This window comes from Diceros bicornis (genome assembly GCF_020826845.1).
Source record: "Diceros bicornis minor isolate mBicDic1 chromosome 21 unlocalized genomic scaffold, mDicBic1.mat.cur SUPER_21_unloc_1, whole genome shotgun sequence".
Classification (NCBI taxonomy): Eukaryota; Metazoa; Chordata; class Mammalia; order Perissodactyla; family Rhinocerotidae; genus Diceros; species Diceros bicornis.
Window position 1 is genome coordinate 239,777 of NW_026690885.1, and position 23,777 is coordinate 263,553.

Sequence of the window (23,777 nt, forward strand, 5' to 3'; positions counted from 1 at the left end):
GTCAGTATCTGCACACATGGATGCAGATATTACTGGTTTTCACGGTTCCTTTCTCTCCAGATGTACACGTGACTCTTCCCAGATGCCCTTGATGTGTCTGTGGATGTCATAGTAAACACTGACATGTCCTTTTGGGGAGAGAGGAGTGGAGATGAGGACAGATACTTAGTGGCCCTGTGAATCACAAGCATGTTCAGACTCCATGGGGAAGTCGTGTGGGTCAGTCCCTCTGTCCCTTGCTCATCATCCTTGGCCCCTTGTGGGAGGCTGGGATCACAGAGGTTCTCACCGGTAGGAAGTTTGATTCACCCTCAGCCTCCACTCACCTTGGGAGCTGTGTTTGAGAGGCACAGCCCTGTGAGCGGGCAGCTAGAGGCTGTGACTGAGGGGACTGACTTCCAACTCGGAGACGTTAGAGCTGCCAGGGGTCTGAGGGTCACCTCTTCAGATTCCACTTGCTGTGGGAAGCTCAGCTTCTGCTTACATGCCCCCGAGGTGGCTTACATCTCAGACGGGTCTCCTGAGTTCCTTCTATCCAGCCCTGAGACCCTCTGAGCAGATGAAAAGTTCGCCAGCACCTCCTGCCGGCCTGTGCTGGTGCCTTTAGCCCCTGCTGCCCTTGGCAAGGGTATTGTTGACTTGGGGTCCTCTCCTGAGCCCCTTTGTGTGGCCCCTTGTGCCCTTTCTCTAGGCTGACCCTGTGACGTGCTGGGCCCTGAGCCAGCCTCCCTGTGTCCTGGCTCCTCTTGAGCTGCATTGGGCCCAAGCTGGAAGTGGGCCAAAAATGACCTCTTCTTGGGTGGGCAGTGTCACCACGGTCTAGGAGTCTGCTCCATTGCCCTGAGTCTAAGCATTTCCTCCCCTTGAGGGGCTAGGCTGGACGTCGAGACCAGACAAGTGGTCCCAGCAAGGTTCCCGGCAGTGATGGACGTGGGCAGGAGGCAGAGTGGTGGCCCAGAGCATGCCTGGGAAGATGGAGCATCAGGGAGTTCTTCCCGAGGAGGCATCACTGGAGTCGAGTCTTGAAGGGTAAGTAGGAGTGCACAAGGTAGATGGGGTGAAGGAAGGGCCTTCCAGGACAAGTAGCAGCACTCAGGAGCCACAAGTAACTTGCCCTGGAACTAGAGTGGGAGCAGAGAGGGGAGACGATGATAAGGAAGGAGAAGTGCTGGAGCAGCCTGCTGGCGGGCCTTGAAGTCCTGAGTCCCGAGGACAGTGAGGAGCTGCTGAGGTAAGTGGGGAGAGGAGGCCTGCAGCACGTCTTAGGGGAGCAGGGATTGCAAATGGGTTCATCACAGTCCCCTGTTCTGCCGGGGAGTGGCTTCGGAGTGCACCTTGTTGAGGACTGGGGGCTCTCTTGGCTCTGCAGCCAAGCATGTCGTGACTGATGAGTGATGTCTGCTGCGGCCGTGTGTGGCAGCAGGTGCCCTGTGTCTCTTGCTCATCCCTCTGGGCCAGAGCCAGCTCCACACTTGTCCAGCCTCCTGCCTCCTCCAGACCCAGCCCTAAAGAGGTACAGCCTTTTAGATACAGGATACAACCTTCCTTAGAGAGGGAGTACAAACAATACCCTAGTTGGCCTAAATTCAGCCACCAATTAAGAAAGTCTTCAGGTTCGACAGTATACTTATCTTGATTTTAGTCACAGAAACTAACTCCTAATCTAATACTGCATTAATCTATTAATTCATAAAAGTAGTACTGTTACTATGAGGAATAAGACTTGTTTCTCCTTGCATAATCTGATATCAGGACACATAATCACCAAAAGTTAGCAATAAAATAATTTCAACCCAATAATTATTTATTACATTCATTCTTAACCCAACACACGTAGGCATTCAAGCAAAGCTTTAAAAAAATAAAAGAAACTCGGCAAACCCACACCTGTTTACCTAAAGCATCTCCTCTGGCATTTCTGGTGTTACAGGCACTGCTTGCCCAGTGACACGGTGTAAAGGCTGCGGTGACCAGACCTTGCAAAGGCCACATCATCATTTGTTGTCTAAATGAGAACTAGTATGAAGGGCCACTCGAGGGTTTTACTCTCTCTTATATTTAAACTGTGAAATTGACCTTTCCCTGAAGAGGTGGGAATGACAAAATAAGGCGAGAAGACCCTATAGAGCTTCAATGAATTAAAAAAATAAACCAAGGTAAGCCAAATCAAGGGATAACAAAACTTAAATGGACTAACAATTTTGGTTGGGGTGACCTCAGAGAAGACAATAACCTCTGAGTGATTAAAATCTAGACCAGCTAGTCAAAATAGTTTATCACTTATTGATCCAAAATATTGATCAACAGAACATGTTACCCTCGGGGTAACAGCACATCCTATTCTACACTCCGTATCCACAATAGGGTGTATGTCTGTGATGTTGGATCAGGAAATCCCAGTGGTGTAGCTGCCATTAATTGCTCATTTGTTGAACGATTCAAACCCTACATGATCTGAGTTCAGACCAGAGTAATCCAGTCAGTTTCTATCTATTCCATATTTCTCCCAGTACGAAAGGGTAAGAGAAACAAGGCATACTTTACAAAAGCACATTCAAACTAATAGATGATATAATCTTAATCTAATATATATATATGTATATAGACCTGCCTGTAAACGGGGTTTGTTAGGGTGGTTGATTAATTGCATAAAAAGTAAACCATTATACCCAGAGGTTAAATTTTTCTCCCTAACACCATGTTCATAATCAATCTTTTATTAATTGTCATCAATCTACTTTCCATAGCATTCCTTACACTAATTGAATGAAAAGTATTAGGTTATATGACTCTGTAAAGGACCTGTCTTGACGTGAGTACAGCCATGTTTGGCCGCTCCATCGACCTATAGCCACCAGCACACAAAGAAATACAAAGCTGCTTTCTGTGTGGTGGGAACTGGCCTTTTCCCGAGAACTGGCCTTTTTCCCACAGAGAGAGTTGAAAGTTGTAACATTTCAAGGCTCTTGGGGCATCGTAGCGCGGGATGGACTGGCCATCTGTGCCGGGCTAAGATGATAACCAAAGAGAACAATGCATGTACACAACTACTGGGCTGGGACATTAGCCAAGGGGCTCAGTGCACATACGCCACTGATAACCATTTTGTGTATGGGAACACTGGATGCTTGCTCTGTAAACTCTGTAACTGCTTATATAAACTGCTGGAAACTGAGACCTGGTAAGAGTTCCACCTGTGGAAGGGACACCTTGCCCAGGACGTGTGATCCTTGCCCAGCCGCGTCGATTGACAGGGCTTTCCCGGCAGTGGGGTGTGGATGTTATGAGTAATTGATTTGATGTGAAGTAATAGATTTGATATTAAGTAATTGATTTGATGTCTTCTCTTTTCGGTCAACTTGGTGTTTCTCTTTCCGGTTGATTTGTGTCATTTCTCTTCAGCCGATGTGGATGTTTTCCCTTTCCACTGGGGCTGATGTTTTTTCCCTCTTAATATTTGACCTATTCGGATCTGTTTGCAGACTATCGCCTTTACTATCCTCTATATAATAAAATATACCTTCAGTCCATTTGTTTGGAGTGGAAAGTGTCTTTTACATCTCTGATCGAATCCCCAAACCTCTCATAACAGACCACACATCATTGGCCCCATGATTTGTGGAGACACCAGTATTTATATCAGTGTCACAAGGCCTTCAGCTGGAGTTCACATTGGAAAATGTACCCGGGAAGACACCCTACGGAGGACCCATTAGCACACAACTGAATAAGTAATGTGGACTTTTGTCGATGACCATGTGAAAATGTACCTAGGAAGACACCCTACAAAGGATCCACTAACACACAACTGAACGAGTAATGTGGACTTTTGTCGATGATCTAGTATTTAAAATGGTAGGATAGGGCCGGCCTCGTAGCTGAGCGGTTAAGCGCGCACAATCCGTTGCTGGCGGCCCGGGTTTGGATCCCAGGCGCGCACCGACACACCACTTCTCCGGCCATGCTGAGGCAGCTTCCCACATACAACAACTAGAAGGATATACAGCTATGACATACAACGATCTACTAGGGCTTTGGGGGAAAAAATAAATTAATAAAAATTATAACATATAGGGCCGGCCCCGTGGCTTAGCGGTTAAGTGCACGCGTTCTGCTGCGGGCGGCCCAGGTTCGGATCCCAGGTGTGCACTGATGCACTGCTTCTCCGGCCTGGCCACGTCCCACATATAGCAACTAGAAGGTTGTGCAGCTATGACATACAACTATCTATTGGGGCTTTGGGGGGGAAAATTTATTAAAAAAAAAATTTATAAAAAAAAAACTATAACAAAGAAAATAAAATGGTAGGATAAAGATGCAGAATTCTAAAGTGTTCATGGAAATGCTGAATGCACAATTCAGAAACAAGGAATAATCGACAAGGTAAAGCAACTCCAATAGATTTATAATTGCTTACATGTACATAGTAAAAGTTTTGGCTGAACAATTAAGTATTCATGTATTTGTTTTGATGAAAACATGAAACTTTATGTTGAATAAAAATGGGCCATTTTCCTGTATTAGTACATTACTACTCAGCATTTAGTCAATTTCTATAGTTAATGGAGTTATAAACATAATTACAAAGGCATGCATCCATCAGAAAATAACTATGAGTGAATCTGGAGATTGTAGGGCCAAAAATAATGTTTTCAATATTATGTATTAGAACATGTATATACATAACAAGGATGAGAGAAAACTCTGATTAAAGGAGATTAAAATGTAATCTAATCTTAAAAGAATAAAAAGAGTGTCAGTCCTGGGAGACTGGGGATAGGCAGTAAAATTTCACAGAATTCTGAGACTGGAAATGGGCCATTCCCTACTTTCATTCTTTTATTGTCATTGCCAAGGAAATTTTGCCACCAAGAACAGAGAGATGGAGGGGAAAGAGGACATGGAAGGATATTGCAGACATGGGAATGGTTCCATTTTCAGGACACCTTAGAGCAGCCAGGTGTCCATATCCTAGGTCATGTAACCACAAAGAATTTCCCCTGGCAGATGCTTTCTGTAGCTCTTCTCTCCAAATTTCCACTCATTCCTCCTGGTGAGATCATCCTAAATGAGAACATGTTGGCAGAAAGACAGAGCTGCCTGGAGAAAAGCCTATCTTGTAAATTAACACTGCTCTAGAGCTGGCTGGGCAGAGGACAGGAGCTACACGATGGATACTGACCCTTTTCAGTCCAGGGACTTTCCTTTATTGCCCTTTGGGGAATACACTGACTGTAAAACTGAGGTTCACCGAAAGCCAATGGGATCAGGTGTGAGACTAAGGTGTCAATAAAGCACTTGACGCAACATGTTTTCATGTGTATCAATATGTGCATAACTAGGGAGAAGGGCCTTAATCTCTTTATGATCCTTAAGGGAAATTTGACTCACACCGATTTAGGAATCATCGGCAGTAACGTGTCATGTAGAAGAAGGATCGTCAATCTAAATGAACTTATTCACACACTCAGTGTCCTAGTCAGTATGGGATGCTGTAACAAAAATATCATAGACGGGGTACTTTATTTATTTATATTTTTGCTGAGGAAGAGTCACCATGAGCTAACATCCATGCCAGTCTTCCTCTTTTTTGTATATGGGTCACCCCCACAGCATGGCTGCTGATGAGTGGTATAGGTCTGTGTCCATGAACCAAACTCATGCTACCAAAGAGAAGCTCATTGAACTTAAACACTAGGCCATGGGGCAGGCCCCTAGACTGGGCATTTTTGGGTTTTGTGTGTGTGTGTGTGTGAGGAAGATCAGCCCTGAGATAACATCTGATGCCAATCCTCCTCTTTTTTGCTGAGGAAGATTGGCCCTGGGCTAACATCTGTGCCCACCTTCCTCTACTTTTTATATGGGACGCTGCCACAGCATGGTTTGAGAAGCGGTGCATTGGTGCATGCCTGGGATCTGAACCTGTGAACCCTGGAGCCACTGAAGCGGAGCACCCACATTTAGCCACTGCACCAGCGGGCCATGCCTAGACTGGGCACTCTTAACAACAAAAGTGCATTCCTCACAGTTCTGAAGACCGGCTTGTTCAAGATCTAGGTTCAAGCTGATTTGCTTTTGGTGAGAGCTCTCTTCCTGTTTTGCAGAAGGACAGCTTCTTGCTCTACCCTCATTTGGCAGAGAGAGCTCTGGCACTCCATCTCCTTGTAAGGTCACTAATTCCATCATGGGGGCTTCACACTTATGACCTCATCTAAGCTAATTAACACCCAAAGGCCCCAATTCCAAATACCCTCAGGTCGGGGATTAGGATTTTACCGTATGAAATTGGATTACATAGACATTCAGTCTATAGCATTCATGAAATCAACAATTAAATATTTATAGAAGTCATACAGCCCCAACTGAAGAATGTTCTGAAGATCATGTGGCAAATGATACAATGTCTTTCCTTTCATAGAGTCTTCTAGTGGAGGGAGTAAAAATTAACAACAGCCAAACAAAACTTGTGATATTTAAAAGCTAACATAGATCAATTATGACAGACTGTACTTACAATTGTCTTCTGGTAAGACAGGTCTGATTATCAGAGTCCAGATTAAGCAAATTCTCCCGGGTGAGCTCATGTGTGGCAATCTTACCTAAAAAGGCTCTTTCCCTTTTGAAATTTTCTTTCATCTAGTCCTGTTTGCTTCCACATCCCTTTGGTGTTTTCAAACACGCAGTATTTATTAAATCAATGTTTAATTGTTGCTCTGCCTTTACCACACATGACTAGAAGCAGAAGTTACTGGACTTGGCTGGAACCAAATTTCAGTTCATTTTTCCTCCTCATTCTGCTCACTCTCTTCTCTCACTGTTGAAATAGCAAATGCCTTAGAGGAGAAGCCACGTGGAGATGGTGCTCACAATCTTGTGCTTCCCTAGTCTCAGAGATTGTAGACCCTCAAGTCTTGTCTGCACAGGATGTTCTACAACCCTTCAAACAGCTGTTCTGTGTGCTTTGTCCAACTATTCTAGCTGCCCAAGAAAAGCTACTTAGTAAAAGTGGAACCTGAAGTAACTTTATCCTGAAATGTTTTAAATATTTTAAACCAATGAATATTTGTCATTTTTCAAGGAGTATTTCTATAATTTTATAAGAAACATTTAAATAGGAATTTTAACAGCAATAATGGCTGTTCTTTGGCCAGAATTCCATGTCATTCATTGTTTGGAATTATATCTAAGCTTTGATACACTCTCTTCGTGCTTTTTAAAATATCACTGTTCCTTACTTTTAAATATCTTGTGATGGGTTTGTATCAGTCACCTCCTTTGTACCATTTCAGATCCTCTTGTGTCCTCATACCCTTGAGTCATATGTCATTTAGCAACCAGCTTTACAGGTATCATATTTGCTTTATGCAAGTGTCTCCTGACTGCTCCCCACATGTTCTCTCTGTGCCCTCTGCCTCTCCCTCTCGCCCCGGGGTGTCCATGTTGATGCTGAGGTGTGAAAACCCCCTTGATCAAGCCCAGATGTGCACGGCCACGTCCCTTATTGTGTGGATGTCTGTGTGTTCAGCAATTCTGTATGGTCACAGGGTGCATGGCTATTACGGCTTCTATGTGAAGGTGTGTTTTGTTGACGTGTGTGTGTTTAGAGAGTTCAAGTCACTGTGGGCTCTGAGACAGTGAGTGGTCTGTATGTGTGTGTGTGTTTGTGTGTATGTTCTGAGTATCAGTGTGCATTATCATGTGTAGTTTACAGTCTAAATGCTGCTGGTCATTTGCAAATAGTGTGTATATGTGTGTGGGTGTGTGTTGTCAGCATTTCCATGTGTTCAGAGGATGTCTGTCATTGTGGGAATGTGTAGAATAAGTATGTTGTTAGAGATCAGTGTGGGCACCAACACTGTTTGCCTGTTACTAGTTCAACTCTCAACACCCCTGAAGAAACATTGAGTCCAGACATTCACAGGCCCCATCAGGCCCACAGAGACCTTACTCAGCTGTTTTCTTCCCATCACAGAAATATGAACAGGTAGCCAAGGACCACTTGATATTTGAGGAATTCCTCTAGCATGAAAGATATAGCAAGAAACACATACACTGAAGTGAGGGACTAAAGAAACAGCAAGGAAATCCAGAGATCATAGTGAAACTTCAATTGCATATCTAGTAACATCTTCAAAACAATTAGACATGGGCTGGTCCCATGGCCTATTGGTTAAGTTTAGAAAACTCCACTTCAGTGGTCCAGGTGCAGTTCTTGGGCGTGGAGCTACACCACTCACCAGTGGTCACGCTGTGGTGGCGACCGGCATACAAAATAGAGGAAGGTTGACACAGGTGTTAGCTCAGGGTGAATCTTCCTCAGCAAAAAGATTGGCAACAAATGTTAGCTCAGGGTGACTCCTCTTAAGCAAAGAGGACAAAAAAAAATAAAACAACCAGTAAGTGTATATACATGTATTGATGTTACTGCACAATATTGGGGTCCTCTTGCCCAATGCACATTAAAAAAGCCAATTATTCTGGCATCAGCTTTTGGGAAATGAAGTGTAACTTTATTTTGTGAGATTGATCTGCAAGGAGACGGGGGCATGTGTCTGTCTCAGATCTGTCTCCCTGATCCAGGTCTTGGGGCACAATTTATGGGATGAAGGGCAGGGTGTTCTGACGTGTGGAGGTACATGATTGGAAGTAAGAAGAAGTGAGGTAATTGATGATCTTCGCAAGCAAAGTCAAGCTTTGCAGCTCTTCATCAGATGTGTGTTCAAAAATTGGCAGTGTTACCATGATCGGAGAATGGAGTTTTTAGCTCCTTGATGTCATAAAGGTCACATATAAAGCATTTGTGAACTCCCAGTTGATAAGTTGGTGGTCCCAACTGGTCTGAACTGGAAGAGGGGTCTCAGTTCCTGAAAGAAAACTCTTAACTACTCTGTTCATAAGAAGGGGTCAGTTGAACTGGTCCTGGAGGGCCCATGGTTACGTTTGTACATGCGTATCTATGCATATGCATGAGATTATCTGTATGCATGTTAAATGTGGAGTATACACAAAGCCAGACTCTAGTTAAAGTGGTCAGGACAGATTTTAATCAGGCATATACCACTGCAATAGGGAAGTAGGAACAGGATGAACTGAACTCAATTTGATTTGTACAGATGTGACTGGGCATTTGAAAGGGAGAATGAGGGAGCAGGCAGAGGGGTGAGCAGGGGCTCAGTAGAGTCAGGGAGGGAACAGCTACAGAGTGTTGGTCAGTGCAGTGTGATCTGGCCAGTTGTGTCTGCTAGTTGGAAATAATCAAAGTTTCACTTCTCTCCTCTCACAGCATCTGGGAGACAGGCACCCTGTCCTCATCTCAAGGAATGGCTCTCAGGACCTTGAGAAATGCACTCCTGAGTTATGGCAGACACACCTACAACTCTAAAGGACAGAGGAAAGATTCACAGTTCTAAGCACTTTTGGGTAAATGCTCTAAGAAAGGGATGTCAGGGGCCAATGATCGAGTGTTGGCCAGAACAAATAGTCAATTCTTTTGGCTGCCTTGAGCTTTCTCAGGCAGGCACTTTAAGGGGACAGGGGTCATCCTAAGGATGTTGATTTGAGCTGTTAGAAACTGTGGAAGTGTTTAAGTCTTATAATATGTGTGGAGGTGTGAAACCATTTGTGCTGAGAGACTGTAGTTATTATAGGCCAAGTTATTATAGGCTCAAAGGAGACTGGTTTGAGTTTGGTCAAGTACAGGAAACTATATATATAAATAATACTCGTATATTTTTTCAATAATAAAAATCACTATATTGAATAATATATATTGAATTAAATAATATAAATATATATTTAATGAATATATATTGAATGTGTATATGTATATATATTTGAATTAAATAATATAAATATATATATATATGATTTAAAGGAATATTCAGATATAATAACAGAAATTTCCAAAATTGGTAAAAGACTTCTACTCTAGATTCAGGCAGCTGTATACATCTCAAGCAATATTAAAAAAAAAAAAAATCTAGAGCCAGATCCATTCAGAGAAACCAAAGAGCACTAAATACAAAAGAAGATATTCAAAGCCCCTCAGAGGAACAGAACACTTACAGAGACTTACATTTAGACCTATGATACATTACTTAACAATGGAAGGCAAGAGAGAGTTGGATTAAATCTTCAAGGTACAGAGAGAAAATAACTTTCAGTGTATACCCAATCAAACCATATCTCAATAACTAGGGTGACTTAAAGACATTTTTATGCAAACATTTACTAAGGGTATTACCACGAACAAATGCTCATTAAGGAATTCCTAAAGAATGTACTTTAAAGGGGGTCAGCCACCTGGCGTAGTGGTTTAAGTTCAGCACACTCCACTTCCAAGGCCTGGGTTCGTGGGTTTGGATCCCAGGAGGGGATCTGCACCATTCATCAGCCATGCTATGGTGATGACCCACGTACAAAATAGAGGAAGATTGGCATAGATCTTAGCCCAGGGCTAATCTTCCTCAAGGAAAAGACTTAAAAAGTAAAAAAGAATGTACTTTAAAAAGAAAGAAACTGGGCGGGCCCCGTGGCTAAGAAGTTAAGTGTGCGCGCTCGGTTACTGGTGGCCCGGGTTGAGATCCTGGGTGCGGAATGATGCACTGCTTCTCCGGCCATGCTGAGGCCGTGTCCCACATACAGCAACTATAAGACTGTGTTAACTATAACATACAACTATCTACTGGGGCTTTGGGGGTAAAAAAAAAAAAAGGAGGAGGAGGGGCCGGCCCGGTGGCGCAAGCGGTTAAGTGCGCGCGCTCCGCTGCGGCGGCCCGGGGTTCGCTGGTTCGGATCCCGGGCGCGCACCGACGCACTGCTTGGCAAGCCATGCTGTGGCGGCGTCCCATATAAAGTGGAGGAAGATGGGCACAGATGTTAGCCCAGGGCCGTCTTCCTCAGCAAAAAAAAGAGGAGGATTGGCGGATGTTAACACAGGGCTGATCTCCTCACAAAGAAAGAAAAAAAAAAGGAGGAGGATTGGCAATAGATGTTAGCTCAGAGCTGGTCTTCCTCAGCAAAAAGAGGAGGATTAGCATGGATGTTACCTCAGGGCAGATCTTCACCACAAAACAAAAAAAAAAGAAACAAACTGATAGAAGAAGAAATGGTAAGAGGTAAAAATGGATCTTGAGGATAAAAGAGGGTAAACGTCTGAATAAATCATTGAAAGCATGATTTTTCCAAACAATCATAATATTGACAATGTATAACTGATGGACTTAAAAACTAATGACAAGGAAACTTCTGTTTTAGAGTAGACCAGGACAGGAAAGCACTCGCTGCAAAACTGGACAAAGCCAGATAAATTATAAATATATTTTTAGAGCATTGGAGAACTTCAGAATCAACCAACTAAAATTCCAGAAAGAATAAAAAGATTTTTATGTGAGCCCTGCAGGCGTTTTCTGATTCTGGGTGGTTGCCGAGGATCTGGTTTGCTCAGTCAGATCCTCGGCTAAGGAAAAGAGAAGTTAGCCAAACTTGTAGTGATTCTGCAGGACTGGTGTGGCAGATGAAACCTGAGAGCTTTCAGACACACAACTGCTCTTTCTCACAGCACCTGTGTTAAGTTTTGGTGCCACACAGAAATCTGGGGAACTAGGCCAAAAGCTTCCACAAAACAAAATGAAACCTCCAGAAGTGGTGGAAGTGGCCTAAGTCCAACATACCGTTAGTCTGATCTTCAGGGAATTTCCCATATTGTGAAGCAATATCAGGTAGGAGGCTGGAGAGCTGTGCTGAGATGTCTGAAGCATGTAGCTGAATTGTCTATGGGTTCCTAAACTTGAGGAGACAGAAATCTACCAGACTTAGAACCAGATGCCTGTGCAGGGGAGGGGAGCACAGCAAACAGGAACAGGGAAAGTGGAAGGGCTGGGTTTACTAAAAGTGAGACCCAGCCCCAACTCTGATCAAGGTCTGATTGGACTCAGGTGCTCCAACCTCACTCTGTTTCTCAATGAAGGAAAATAAAGTCATGTGAAACCTCTTGAGTTATGTTACACAGACCTTCCAAAGACACTGGTGAGAGGATGGAGAAGGCAAGCCACAGACTGGGAGAAGACCTTTGCAAATCACATATCTGACAGGACTATAAAGAACTCTAAAAACTCGGCAATAAGAAAATCCAAGTTTAAAATGGTAACAGATTTGGACACTTCACCAAAGAAGATACGCAGATGACAAATAAGCACATGAAAAGATGCTCAACGTCATTAATCGTGAGAAAGATGCACATAAAAACCACATTGAGATCCTGCTATGTACATACTGGAATGACTAGAATTAAAGAGGTTGAGCATACCAAGTGTTAATGAGGATGGAAAGTAACTAGAACACTCCTACATTGCTGGTGGGAACACAAAATGGTTCAGCATCTTTGGAAAACAGTTTTGTTTATTTACTTTTTTGTGAGGAAGATCAGCCCTGAGCTAACATCCATGCTAATCCTCCTCTTTTTGCTGAGGAAGACCAGCTCTGAGCTAACATCTATTGCCAATCCTCCTCCATTTTTTTCTCTCCAAAGCCCCAGTACATAGTTGTATGTCATAGTTGCACATTCTTCTAGTTGCTGTATGTGGGACCCGGCCTCAGTATGGCTGGAGAAGCGGTGCGTCAGTGTGCACCCTCGATCCGAACCCGGGTGGCCAACAGCGGAGCAGATGCACTTAACCACTAAGCCACGGGGCCAGCCCCTGGAAAAACAGTTTTAAAGTGGAGTTTGTTATGCTGCTGTAACAAATTAGCACAAATTTCATGGCTTAAAACAACTCAGATTTATAGTTTTACAGTTCTGTAGGTTAGCAGTCTGACATGGGTCTCCTTGGGCTAAAATCAAGGTGTTGGCAGAACTAGGTTCTTTTGGGGGGACTATAAAGGTTAATCCATTTCCAGCCCTTTCAAGCTTCTAGAGAACACCACATTCCTTAGCCTATGGCGCCCCTCCTCCACCCTCAAAACCAAGAACTCGGCATCTCTCTGGCCCTGCTTCCCTTGTTGCATCTTTTTTCTACTCTACTGTTTCTCTTTCCCTTTTAAGGGCCTTTGTGATGCGCTGGGCCCACCTGGATAATCCAGGGTAATCTCCCTATTTTAAAGGCAGTTGATCAGCAACCTTAATTCCAACTGCAAATTTAATTCACCTTTGCCAAGTAAACTAAAGTATTCCCAGGTTCAGGGATTAGGACATCTTTGTGGGCCATGACTTTGTTACCACAAAGAGTTTTTAAAATAAAGTTAAACATACACATACCATGTGACCCAGCAATTTCACTTCTAGGTGCTTACCCAAGAGAAGAAGACTAATGTTCACACAAAAACATGTTTGCAAAGATTTAGAGTAGTTTTATTCAGTCAAAAAAGACAAAACCGAAAATAACTGAAACGTCCTTCAACTGGTGGGTGGATAACCTGTGGTAAATTCATACAATGGATACCACATTCAGCAATAAAACAGAAGGAATTGCTGATACATTTATCAACATGGATGAACACTCAAATATACGTATTGCGCTAAATGAAAGAAACTACTCAAAATGCTGAATACTGTAGGATTCCATTTATATGATATTCTAGAAAAGACAAACCATAGGGGAAGACAACAGATCATTAGCCACCAGGGGTTAAGGGTGGGGGAAGAGTTGACTACAAAAGAGCAGCTCAAGGGAGTTCTGGGTGCTGGAACTGTTCTGTGTCTTGATTTTGGTAGTTGCATAGCTCTATGCATTTGTCAAAACTAACGAACAAAGAGAAAAGCAAATACATCATTTCTCACCCATCAGATTGGCAAAAATGTAAAAATCTGACAATGCCCATCTGACAATTCCCAGAGCAAGGATGACTCAGACACTGTTGGCGGGATGGAAATTGTTAAAAAATTCAGAGGGTGATTTGGCTGCAACTCATCAAGTTGCAGATTCACATCAGCCTCTGGCCCAGCAATCCACTCACAGGCAGGTGTCCATTCTAAGGAGTCCACGTGTGCTCGAGGAGAGACACATACAAGTATATTCATTAAACATGGTAGGGGAATGAATTAATTGTGGTTAGTAGTTATTTAAAAGAGAAAGGAAAAAATGCATATGGGAAAGAATCAACGCTGCTGGCTACATATATGATCTGGGAAAGTAACTCATTGGTTTGTCTACTTAATAGTACATAGCACAGACAGCACTGTACTAGGAATCTGAAGACAAGCATGTGAGCATTTAGTTCCAACTCTGCCACTAAGTAGCAGTCAGACTATGGATGACTTAACTTGAGAAACCTCACTTTCCATTTCCTGGAAAATGAAGCGATTAGTCTCTACAACCACTAAAATTATTTCCAATTCCACAATTCTATGATTCAATAAGTCAACAATCAAAAATTATATTCCAATTTACCTATGTTGAGAAACTGTTTTTCCCAGACACCCTGAAATCAGAAACTATCAGGGAAATAGGACATCTTAAAATATTGATACATAAAATGGTCCAAATTTATTGGTACATCTATGACTAGCTGTTTATAATCAAGATTGTAACTCAGAAAGAGCATATAAACAGCAAAACCCACCATATTGACTTGGGTCACCCTCAGGTAACACATATGTCCTTTCCCATTTTAACATTCCAAAACAAATTCACCATACTAATGTGGGAGATCAAGATTTGGCCATCCTAAAATATATCTCTTTACCTTGATTGTTTTCTCTGAGGGACATTTGACCTCCCTCACTAACTGCCTAAAAAATTTGACATGGTGGCTCCTTCCTGGAACAGATCTATCATGATGGCTATAAAGATAATGTAAGATAGAGGTTACAATAGAAAAGGCACCAGCAAACCCCTCTTATCAGAAGTTCTATCTCTCTGGCCACATTCTCTAGATGGCCCTGCGAGGAGTTGCAGGATAATCATTTACCTTTATAAGGGAAATCTCCATTTATAAAGGTATCTCCCTCTGTTTTGGAAAGAAGGGGGGATGGCCTCATTTCTAGAGACTTATCAATGTAGAAGGAGAGGCCTTAAATCTGCATAATAACCTTACTCTTGTTTACTGTGCTTTAGTGGTAATCTCCTATAACTGACGCCCCCCACCCCCAACATCCTCCTTTGTCATTGGCTGAACATGGTATTTAAGACGAAAATTTCTGCTAGCGTGTTAAAAAACGCAATGTCCCTGCTTTCTCCCATGTATACATGTTATTAAACTTGATATTATTTTCTCCTGCTAACCTGTCTTGCTAATTATTTGCCCAGCCATAAGAACCTTAAAGAAAAGGGCAGACGGAGATTCTCCCTCTTCCCCCGACAGTTTTCGAGTAGTCGCCAGGAGCCACACTGGCTGGCAAGTTGCCTTCTCTGGCTGGAAGACCTGCCTTCTCCCTGGACTACTGCCGATGATGAGTTACGGGAACGCCTGAAGAAAGCCGGCAAAAGGTGAGACTTCTTACCACGTCAGCCTCCCAGAATCTCTCTCTGTAGAGTCCAGTGGAGGGAAGTGGTGAGAATTTTTTCTCTTTCTAAATTTAGATTGGCAGGAGAAAATATTTGGGAAACTAGGTTCTTGTGCTTTTAGTGACTCTTGATTTAAATTTGGTACAGTACTCTTGGTTTTGATCTGATCCCTTTTCCTGCCAGAGATAGTCTCTGTTTTTCTCTTTTGTCTGTGTCTTTTGTCATAAGAAGGAAATACCATAGGGTAGGACGCAGGCATAGGCCCTATAAGCCTGCTGTCCAGGCCGGCCCCACAGACTGGTGAGTTTGCGGGTCTCACCAGACTGGCATCTACAAACTTTGCTGTGGGTTAATATGCACATGAAGTGAAGGTCACTGCCAAGGGCATCTTGGAAGCCAAAAAGGCCGCAAATTTGGTGGGCATGGGTCGAGCAGTTAAGAGCCATTAGGGCGCTCGCCACTTTCAGAAGACTCCCGAGACAGGATAAGTTGGGTCACGGAACGGGGTAGATGACACAGGTCCCCCGCGAACTGCAAGAAAATGTCCGTGCAACGACGAGGTACTCTGTAAAGCACACAGTCCCCAACCCCGCGGCACCTCCCCCCCAGGTATTATTCTGGCTCCAAGAGACCGAAGACTTGGCTAAAGCTGTCATTGTGCACATAAGAACAAAACCGGATGAGGTTTTTCCTTCTGTCTTGTTCTGTGTCCTGAGAAAACTTGGCTTTGTGACCAGTGAGAATATTCTCCTTGGTCTCCACCATATGGAAGGTGCACTTACCGGGATGCCCCTTGGTGGCCAGTCGAGTAGACTGCGGTTCCGAACTCTCTCTTTGTCCATCTGTGCCAAGCTCTCAGGGGAGTTTGTCATAAAGGGCCCAGTCCATAAGGGCTTTTGTCGTCTTCACCTTCGTTGCTTGTTAGTGCTGGAAAAATCACATCCTAGTATCGCCTGCCCGGTGTCACAGATTAGCGGGTCTGTGACTGGAGGCGTCCCACACTATTGTGGGAGACCGGAGACACCGTTTTCACTACACCATCCTTACCGCCTGTGCAACGAAGGTCTTTACTTTCTCTGAACATCTTTGGGAGTGAATTCTGTGGATCATAGGGGCTACATCATCTGCGCCCTCACCAGGGACGCCTCTTGCGTCCATGATAAAGATTTATTCTAAGCGTGTAAAGTTACCTCCGGGTCTTTCCTTAAAAAGTCTTATTGGATCGAGTCACTATTGGAATAAATATACAAATGAAGATCCTACTCGTCAATGGCCAGACGACGGATCCTTTAAATTGGAATAACTTCTAAATTGGAGGAAAAAAAAGAAATGTTTTGAGAGCTCTCACATAATTATTTATTTGGTACCTAAGAAAAGGTGAAAAAAAAAGAAAGGAAAAATTTAACTAGCCTTAAGACCTTGACTCAGATTACAATTAAATTGAGAACATGTAAAAGTATAAGTGTTGATAAGATTATAAAGGTTAAAATGTTTGAGTTAATTTTATATAAAGAGGTTACATCAACTTTGCATGTGTATGTTTTAAAATGTCAGACTGGGAATGCTTCCCTTGTCCAAAATTAGAAGACCAAGACCTATTGATAAAAATCTTAATGATAACTATGTTTAAAGGTATAAGAGGTGATGAAATTTACATGAACTTTTGTACAAAAAACTGATGTTATTTCTATTACAGAACTGGTTAACAAAAATAATAATTTAAATGACGGCTAATTTTATCTGAAGTCTTATAAAGTCTCGCAGGCAATCTAAAAAATTATTGGGAATAAGTAACTAAATAGTTGTAAAAAGGATGAATGTTTGATAAACTTTAAACAATTATGTGTTATGGTGGTTACAACTTCCAAACTATTTTTGATGACTTAAAACTTTAGAGTTTTGCTAAAATTTATGATAAAAATTCTCTGAGTATCATCATTTCCAAATAAGATAAGATATTAGACATTGATTGCTAAACTTACATTTGTCCACTTTTGGCTATTCATTACAAGAAAACTAAAAGGTGTTTTGGGTCTATTGGTAAACATGTGTTTTATTAAAAGATTATACTATAAAATAACATATTTCTAGAAGTTATAATGTGTTTATAAATTTTCCAAGCCACAAGATACTAATGTAAAAAAAAGTTTATAATGGTTTACTTAGTTTTTACTTACAAATTAAGGTTTCTAAAGGTTAAAATTTCTAATAAATATATGTGATTGAAGCTACTAAAAAATTAAAAAAATATGTCTGTATACAAAAAAAATAAGATGTATAAACGTACAAAAAATGGAAATGTTTTGTTTGGTTGATTAAGAAAAATAAATTTGTCCTCAAGTACTAAGAAGAAAAAAAAACACATGGGACAAATTCTGAATGTAAAAAGAAAGTTATAAAAAGTGTGGAAGAGAAATTCTAAAAAAGGAGTTTTTGCATGGTCAAGTTGGCTAACATTAAAATAAATTTAATTAAGTAAATGAGTTTTAATAGCAGAAGTAAGCTGGTACAAAATTAAAATTTGGTCTTCTGTCTCTTAAATAGATAATTTGCTTAAACTTGATAAAGAGGTTACAAAAGATTTTTCTTTACCTTTGGGTAAGTCTACCTAAAAGACAGAAAGAAAAAATAAAACTATTAATTTCCTGCGTTCAAAAGACTGAGGTCTCTCTATTCAGGCTTTTCGGACTGTTAATGCTCTGTTTGCTTTGATTTTTTATATTTTTGACAAGCTGTCCAAAATTCACATCTTAAATAAAGTCTTTTTTTTCCTTTTTTTGTTTGGAAATTTTCAAAGGGCCCTAAAACTTCTCAAAAAAATTTGCTCTCTTCCTACAAGGAAGAAGACAAAAAAATTTGCCTCTACCTATAAAGAAAAAGATACTAAACTTATTAGGCTTATTCAGCATGTTAAATTACATGAAAAGCATTGTCAGACAAGTGATGATAAGCCTGCTTAGGTGGTGTTATGTGGGTAAATGTTATTGATATAGGTGTTTCAAAATTGGATAACATTACTAAAATTCTAATCTGTCCTGGTTATCAGTCATAATTTTGGTTATTATTATTTTAAAGTGTTATATGTCACAAAATTAACCAAATTTCTCTGTCAATTGCCATTTTGAGGTCTTGTTGTTTGCAGACATTTCTTTGCTCTAATGCTTTTGCAAAATGTTTCAACTTCAAAAAAATTCATAAAAAAGACTGACATTTACACTGGAGTACAGGTTTCTGATAAACTTTCTGATCATAAAACTGAACTGGGTAAGAAATTACAGAAATCTGTTAGAGAGACTGATAACTTCATAAAGCTGCTAACAAAAAGATTGAGATCAAGAATAGATTACACAAGACTAAATAAACTGATAAAGATGATTATAATTTTTATGAGTTTTCATTTAAAATATTGTTAAATTTTTAATGTATTTTTTTCTCAGATTTAAAGAAAACTTTCTCTTTTCTCCAGAGCCATCTATGACATAACAATTTAATAAATGATACTTTTATAAGCAAAATTAAAATATTTCTCTTTTTCTCTCTACCTGATCCCTCCAAAATTTAAAAACTCTTAGTGAGTAAATATTGTTTTTTTCATGGCAATATAGTTATTTACATAAGTTCAATAAAAAATCTGTTCTCCTTATAACAAGACACAATTAAAAACACTAGTTATATTACCAAGGCTGTGACTGAAACATCATATTTATGATATAACCATACAGCTTTTGAAAAATAAAGATTAGACTTTATAAAATAAAGCCACATAAAAATATTGGCCTAGTACCTTATGTTCCAAACAACACTTACCAAGATAAATAAAAAATGTCACTTATCTGACAAGTACAAAAAACCTCAAAATATTTTAGAAAAACCTCAAAAAAAATTCACCCAAATCTATAGATATTATAGACAAAGTCTGATGACAAAATCCTTGGCTTGGCTTTCCTGGTCTAGAGAGGCCTTTAAAGTTAAATCTGAAATTCCTTATAAAAAGTTCCAACAAAGCAGATTTAAAAGAGCCTATGTGATCAATTACTATTCTTACTATACTTATATAAATAATTGGGCCAACTCTACTAGAACTAGACTTATTTTACAAACTAGTTAGTTTTAATTTGACTATCTTTGATAAAAATGAGGGTGATTTTTAAAAAGAATTATATCTCAATAAAAACTATACTATTGTCAGGTGAATAGGGAGAATCTCCTTCGGCCCTTTTCCTTACGGTTCTTATGGCTGGCCAAATAATTAGCAAGACAGGTTAGCCGGAGAAAATAATATCAAGTTTAATAACATGTATACATGGGAGAAAGCAAGGACACTGCTGTTTCTCAACACAATAGCAGAAATTCTCGTCTGAAATACCATGTTCAGCCAATGACAAAGGAGGATTTTGGGGGTAGGGGGAGTCAGTTACAGGAGATTACCACTAAAGCACAGTAAACAAGAGTAAGGTTATTATGCAGATTTAAGGCCTCAGCTTCCACATTGATAAGCCTCTAGAAATGAGGCCATCTCCCCCTCTTCCCAAAATAGAGAGGGAGATACCTTTACAAATGGAGATTTCCCTTATAAATATAAATGATTGTCTGGCAACTCCTCACAGGGCCATCCAGAGAATGTGGCCAGAGAGACAGAACTTCTGATAAGAGGGGCTTGTTGGTGCCTTTCCTATTGTAACCTCCAGCTTACATTATCTTTACAGCCATCATGATAGATCTGTTCCAGGAAGGAGCCACCATGTCAAATTCTTTAGGCAGTTAGTGGGGGAGGTCAAATGTCCCTAGAGAAAACAACCAAGGTAAAGAGATAGATTTCAGGGTGGCCAAATCTTGATATCCCACAGTCCCGCCTTTGAAACTACAAGTTTCACAGTCTTTTTGAAACTTAAAGAAGTTTCATAGTACAGAATCTGAGTTGGTAGATTGTTTCATCTCACTGAACACATTTCTTAGTCCTGATAATAGATCAGTTCAATTAAGTTCATTTTGGAAGGTAGTGATGCAGGTGGGCTCTGAAGGTTACGTCTATATTATGGAAGCAAGCAATCAAGTATTTAATAGAAGCATTTCTATGTAAACAAAAGAAAAACAAGATTAATGGTTGGAGTAAATTGTAAACCAGTTTCTGAGATCAGAGGACAGCCAGTTAAGATGATTTTTAGATGTCAGCATCAAAGTATCTTTTGCAGTTTAAAATGTCTCTGATGGTGTAGTCAGGTCATCTCTTAAGTTTATATCAAGTCCATCAGCTTCAGTTTGTAAGGCTTCAGGAAAAAGGGCAGGTTCAGTTTTCAGTGATTTCAAATGAAAATGATGGAAAAAATCAAAAACGTTAGTTTGGACATCTGTAGCCAGATATTTCAGGAGACTGGAAGATATCAGGATCCAGTCTAGGCAACAGATATAAAACAACAACCTCAAAAGACAATTAACAAAACTAGGATCTAATATCCTCAAATTTATAATGAAATAGTTTTTACTGAAATATAATTTTTCTCTCTAAAATAACCCTCATTTTCATTAAGATAGCCAAATTAAAACTAACTAGTTTGCAAAATAAGTTTAGTTCCAATAGAGTTGGCCCAATTATTTACATAAGTACAGCAAGAATAGCAGTTGATCACATAGGCTCTTTTAAATCTGCTTTGCTGGAACTTTTTATAAGGAATCTCAGATTGAACTTCAAAGGCCTTGAGTGGAGGAAAGCCTAGCCAAGGATTTTGTCATCAGACTTTGCCTGCAATACCGACAGATTTGGGTGAATTCCTCTCCTCAGAGCTTCCCCCAAAATATTTCGAGGTTCATTGTACCTGCCAGATAAATGACATTCTTTACTTATCCTGGTAAATGCTGCTTGGAACATAAGGTACCAGGCCAATACTTCCACGTGGCTTTATTCCATAAAGTCCAATCTTCATTCCTCAATAGCTGTATGGTTATATTATATTGCAAATATGATATTCCAGTCACAGCCTTGGTAATATAACCAGTGTTTCCAATTGTGTCCTGTTATAAGGAGAACAGATTCTTATTGAACTTATGCAAATAACTATATTGCCATGAAAACAACAATACTCACTTACTAAGAGTTTCTAAATTCGAGGGATCAGGTAGAGAGGAAAAGAAAAATATTTCAATTTTATTTACAAAAGTATCATTTACCAAATTGCTATAAATCATAGCTAGCTCAGGAGAAAAGAGAAAAAGTTTTCCTTAAATCTGAAAAAACAAAACATTAAAAATTCAGCAATACTTCAAATGAAAAATCATAAAAATTATAATTATCCTTATCAGTTCATTCAGTCCTGTGTAATCCATTCTTGATCCCAATCTTTCTGTTAGCAGCTTCATGAAGTTATCAGTCTTTCCATCAGATTTCTGTAATTTCTTACCCAGTTCAGTTTTATGATCAGAAAGTTTATCAGAAACCTGTACTCCAGTGTAAATGTCAGAGTCCTTTCCATGAATTTTTCTGAAGTTGAAATATTTCGCAAAAGCATTAGAGCAAAGAAATAAGTCTGTAAACAACAAGACCTCAAAATGGCAATTTACAGAGAAATTTGGTTAATTTTGTGACATACAACACTTTAAAATAACCAGAATTATGATTGATAACCAGGACAGATCAGAATTTCAGTAATGTTATACAATTTTAAAACACCTATGTCAATAACATTTGCCCACATATTACCACCTATGCAGACTTATCATCATTTGTCTGCAATGCTTTCCATGTATTTTAACATACTGAATAAGCCTAATAAGTTTAGTATCTTCCTCCTTATAGGTAGAGAGCAAATTTCTTTGTCTTCCTCCTTATAGGAAGAGATCAAATTTCTTTGAGAAGTTTCAGGGCCCTTTGAAAATTCTCAAAGAAAAACAGTAAAAAAAGACTTTATTTAAGATATGAATTTTGGGGAAGCTTGTCAAAAATATAAATAGTCAAAGCAAACAGAGCATTAACAGTCCAAAAAGCCTGAATAGAGAAACCTCAGTCTTTTGAACACAGGAAATTAACAGTTTTTTTTTTCTTTCTGTCTTTTAGGTAGACTTACCCAAACGTAAAGAAAAATGTTTTGTAACCTCTTTATCAAGTTTAAGCAAATTATCCTTTTGAGAGACAGAAGACCAAATTTTAATTTTGTACCAGCTTACTTCTGCTATTAAAACTCATTTACTTAATTAAATTTATTTTAATGTTAACCAACTTGACCATGCATATAACTTTTCTTCCAGAATTCCTCTTTCACAAACCTATAACTTTCTTTTACATTCAGAATTTGTCCCATGTCTTTCTTTTCCCTCCTAGTACTTGAGGACAAATTTATCTTTCTTAATCAATCAAACAAAATATTTCCATTCTTTGTACCTTCTTTATGCATCTTACTTTCCTTGTACACAGACATATTTTTCTTAATTTTTTAGTAGCTTCAATCACATATATTAATTAGAAATTTTAACCTTTAGAAACCTTAATTTGTAAGTAAAAACTAAGTAAACCATTATAAACTTTCTTTTACATTAGTATCTTGTGGCTTGGAAAATTTATGAACACTTACTTCATCATTTCTGGAAACATGTTACTTTATAGTACAATCTTTTAATAAAACACATGTTTACCAATAGACCCAAAACACCTTTTAGTTTTCCTGTGATGAAAAGCCAAAAGTAGACAAACGTAAGTTTAGCAATCAATGTCTAATATCTTATCTTATTTGGAAATGATGATGCTCAGTTAATTTTTTTCATAAAATTTAGCAAAACTCTAAAGTTTGAAGTCACCAAAAAGAGTTTGGAAGCTGTAACCACCATAACACATAATTATTGTTTAAAGTTCATCCAACATTCATCTTTTTCACAACTATTTAGTTACTTATTCCCAATAATTATTTAGATTGCCTATAAGACTACATAAGACATTAGATAAAATTAGCCATCATTTAAATTACTATTTTTGTTAACCAGTTATGTAATAGAAATAACATCAGTTTTTTTTCTACAAAATTTCGTGTAAATTTCATCATCTCTTATACCTCTAAACATAGTTATCATTAAGATTTTTATCAATAGGTCTTGGTCTTCTAATTTTGGACAAGGGAAGCATTCTCAGTCAGAAATTTTAAAACCTCTTTATATAAAATTAGCTTAAACATTTTAACCTTTATAATCTTATCAACACTTACACTTTTACATGTTCTCAATTCAACTGTAACCTGAGTCAAGGTCTTAAGGCTAGTCATATTTTTCCCTATCTTTTTCTGGGCTTTTCTTAGGTATCAAATAAATAATTATGTGAGAGCTCTCAAAACATATTTTTTCCCCCAATTTAGA